This window comes from Triticum aestivum, chromosome 4A (genome assembly GCF_018294505.1).
Source record: "Triticum aestivum cultivar Chinese Spring chromosome 4A, IWGSC CS RefSeq v2.1, whole genome shotgun sequence".
NCBI lineage: Eukaryota > Viridiplantae > Streptophyta > Magnoliopsida > Poales > Poaceae > Triticum > Triticum aestivum.
Window position 1 is genome coordinate 607031033 of NC_057803.1, and position 4166 is coordinate 607035198.

Genomic DNA, 4166 nt, shown 5'->3' on the forward strand with positions numbered 1-4166 from the left:
GGGGCTCACTGATGAATGACAAAATCCGGTCTACGGTGATCATCGCTATCCTTTGGAATATCTGGAAGAGATGAAATGCTAAAGTCTTCATAGATGAAAATACAGGACGCGTACAAGCTGCTCAGCGCCTGCACGGACGACCTCATGTTATGGTCTAATAGATGCTCCATCGAGTTAAAGAAGTCTCTTCTTCAAGAGTGGAGCTCAATGTTGTTGCTTTTAGCTGGGAGAATGTAACTCTACTTTTCATTTTTCACCTCCCCCTCCCCACATTTTACCTCCTCTTCACCCGGTTGTAAGTTTCACGTTTGTTTAATATAGTCGTTCAGGCTGGCGTAAGCCCGCCGTTGCAGCGTAAAAAAAAAAAGAGTCAGACCATGCAGGTGAAACCAACGAGAGGGCGAGTTCAATGAGGAAATTTAATTGTAGATTAAGGGGTTAGCTACCTGTTCACAAGACAATTTCTCAGCGGCTCAGCGCGGTCAAACTATTGAGGACTTGTTCATGATGCAGCAGTGAGACTATGAGAGAGATTGTTGTTTATAGCGGAGACACCACATGCCGTGACACAACATCTGTCGTGAAGCATATCTCACCTGGAGGCACCGTGGTAGCCTGTCGTTCATCCATTAGGCCCATCTTGAATCCAGACCACGATCACTAGAGCGTTCACCTGATAGACAGTTCAACTCAAAAGTAACATCGTGAATGACGTCCCTTTCAATCTAGCACCACCAAATCGGGCATGGGAGGCTATAGGCAACATCACCAAGGAATTGCTCCATTCCAGCGTCTCGCACATACATCCGCACCACCGTGTCTGGTGCATGGCATTCCGTAATCACATCAGTTTGGGCAGTCGGTGCTATTTTTTTTACACATTAGGCTATTACACATACCTTGAAACACAGTGAAACTAAAGAAGAAGGCCATGATGTGTGGGGGCTGTGGAATCGGGACCCGGAGAAGGTGTCTTCACGGCGAGGGGAATGTGGTCCGAGAAGCAGGTTGGTTTAATTGTAAATCATGAGGGGCAGTACCAGCAGGCGACGGGCGATGACGACATTGGCTTCAAATTCCTCCCTCGAGCAATTGATTCCGTGACCAAACAAAGCAAATCTTCAAGAGGGATACCGATACCCATCTTTGGTGTAGGGGACGGGAACGAAGCAACTGCTTAAAAGGAGGGTCATCGAGGAGAAGATGAATAAGAAAACAGAGATCCATCAGTTGCAAAATAATTGAGGATATTAAAAGGAAAGACATTTAGTGGGGAAGGTGTACAGAAACGGCAGAAACCAATCGATTGCGAGTAATGAAAGGGAACGATACGTATACCTGGATATGGTGACAGTTCGTTTTCACGCTGGTAACTAAATACACATGGTTCACACCCGTGTGTTAAGGGAAGGCAGACGACTTCTCCACCATGCGGGGCAGCGGTAGGGGAAAGGATGATCTGGCGCGTGGATAAATTCTTTTTTACCGAGTTGGCAGCTTTGCTGAGGTGGATAGCTTGCATGCTTAGATAAATAGTTAGTGGGGGTGAACTTCTTAGGTATACTAGATCATGATTGGCGCGCGTCGCTGCGCCCATCTATTATTCCAATAGAATGATAGTGAGTTTTACAAATAGATGGACATGGAAGAATTGATTTCCTATTTTCAGTGAAAGAACTTCTGAAAATACGTCAATATTTATCATTGCATGTAAACTATCATCTTTATATTTTCCAGGTCATATTGACCATCCCCTTAGTTCCATGTCTGCATAGTTTTTTTCTAGCATCTCATAAATTGGATCATAAACAACATAAGCATCTCATGACCATCAATGTGCCAAAAGATGATCATACAAGGAAAGTGAACACAAATGACATTCCATGAAAGTGATCACTATACTAATCTTGACAAAGCTTCTCAGCAAAACATGTCAATATAATAGTGTGACATCCTTACAAAGTCCTATTTTCTGTCAGTTACGTATATGTAAATGATATTGGCAATACAATTAAAGGACGGAGTATGTGATGCGACTAAGCAGCAGATGGACGAATCAATTGCATGCGGAAATCAGCAATGCTATCAGTAATGTTGGTGCATTTGATACTCCCAATGCTTGTGCCCTGTATATTTGTATAGGGAAAAGATCAATGGAAGAACTTCATATACAAAACCAAAATGAGACCATGACCTTTCTGTTCAAATCAATACAAATATATATTTTGGAATAAATAACTGTCCAAGACACTGGAAATACTATCTGGTAAGCCATGTGGCCTCACTTGATTATGTACATTACAAACTTAACTATATAAAATTTATGCAAAGATGAGTGTCCATTATTCTTACAATGGAAGCAGCTACAGAATCAATGTCAGCTTTAGTTAGCTCAGTGCATGTTCAGAAATCACCGGCACTTTTGGTCTCAGCAGCACCATTCTGTCCTCAAATCTGATGAACAGGAAGATGAACATATGTGAGAACTAAACAGGACTAATCCAAAGATACAACATAAAGGGTAATATTATGATAATTTTGTACACAACCAGACAAGATGCAGCAATGCCCTATGCTCATGACAAACCGTTGGAGAGGTTCCCAATAAGAAAAGAATATACAATAGGAGGATCAAAAATGTAAGAGCTATTTATTGGAAAATATAATGTAAGAAAAAAAATAATTCTAGAAATGACAGGACCATACAATTTGAACAACCATTTGTCTAAATACTTTAAGAATCAAGGTAATGTTTACTCCAAATACTAATGTAAGAACAAGAAAAATGACGCCTAGAATTTATTCCAAATCATAATGCTAATAATTTGGCATATTATTATTGTACTACAAAGTTATAGAGATGCCTATATGTAGATAGTTATGCAGACCTAATCTTGAGATTTGAACATAATAATTTACACCGTATGGACTTAGCAGACATATGTTCTAGCCATAGCCTCTCAGAAATAACCATTTCAATAAAAAAATGCGTACCCTGGGTCGTTTAAAGCCAACACAAATGTGTTTTATTGGAAGGAACATTCCTTTTATTATTGCTCAAACAAATCATATTGTAGATGTCACCATACGGCCCAAAATATAAAGTTAAATTCTGCAAGAATAAAGACCGTGCATTAGTAGTACTGAAGTACAAACTAATTTCAACCATTTGTACTCACGAATCCTCATCTCCAATTTAATAGATTGTCATGTCATGTTTTTCATTGAGCCATCATTCCGGACAAGCTTTCTAATTTCCGTAGTTACCTAAATCTTAGCCTAAAATCTACATGCTAAGTTACATGAGCGAAAACAGTTGGAATCCAATCAACGTAATCAGACTAAGATCCTACAGAAAAATGACAAGATGAAGTAAGCAAGAACGATTGTGGAGCAGTAGGCTAGGAGAAGTAAAGAAACATACCGGTGCTCAGATGGAATTCAAGAATGAGCTCGTCGTTGTTATGCATGCTTCTTCCACGACATGTAGGTAGATGACTACGTCAGCACCGATGGTACAAATGTCCGTCGTCTTCACTATGCAGCTCTGTTTTTCGCCGTCGTCCTTGCAGCCGGGTTGGGGCAGTTTCCTTCACAGCTCGCATTTGGGGTCGAACTGTCAGTCTGTCACCATAGGCAAACGCCTCGTCATCAAGACTTCAAGAGTGGTTACCGGCCGTCCATGTGCGGGTAGTTTTCGAACGGTGAACAACGGCACCAGGAGGATCTGCGGACCAAAGGGAAGGGATGTGGCAGCAACGGCTGACCTAGGCTGCTCAAGGTCGCGAGAGGAAGGGAATTGGGAAGGAGCGGGGTGCTGGGATATGTCGAGACGACAACGCCAAGGGCTGCGAGCCCGAGGTTCCAGGGGATGACGACGGCGGCGGCACACCTAGGGCTTCATAAGAGGATAGCGATGGCCAAAAAATAGAAGGAGGGTCGGGATGAGCAGATGCGATTTTCATGGTTTTTCTAGGGGCTTGCCATTTTGTTAGCTGGATCTGATAGACTATAGGGGCCCTTTTACCGCAAGCACGGAGATGGACTGCACAGCCCAATGAACCAGCACGCTTCAATTCGGCTTCCGGAGTAGCGCCCGCTAGGACAGCTGGCCCACGAAGCTGAAAATGTGAAACTGCTAGCAATTAATGATCATTCAACGGCCA

The 4166-nt window shown here is 42.4% G+C and overlaps 1 long non-coding RNA gene across 2 annotated transcripts; it reads right to left on the reverse strand.

Moving 5' to 3' along the window:
• Positions 1 to 1971: 1971 nt before the first annotated feature.
• Positions 1972 to 3938, reverse strand: LOC123082564 (uncharacterized). Of its 2 annotated transcripts, XR_006439063.1 has the most exons (4): positions 3425 to 3938; positions 2995 to 3112; positions 2353 to 2454; positions 1972 to 2126 (listed from the first exon to the last, which is right to left on the reverse strand). It is a non-coding gene; the product is annotated as an uncharacterized lncRNA (long non-coding RNA). The 2 variants fall into 2 exon arrangements; XR_006439064.1 differs by lacking the exon at positions 2995 to 3112.
• Between the last annotated feature and the right edge of the window lie 228 nt (positions 3939 to 4166).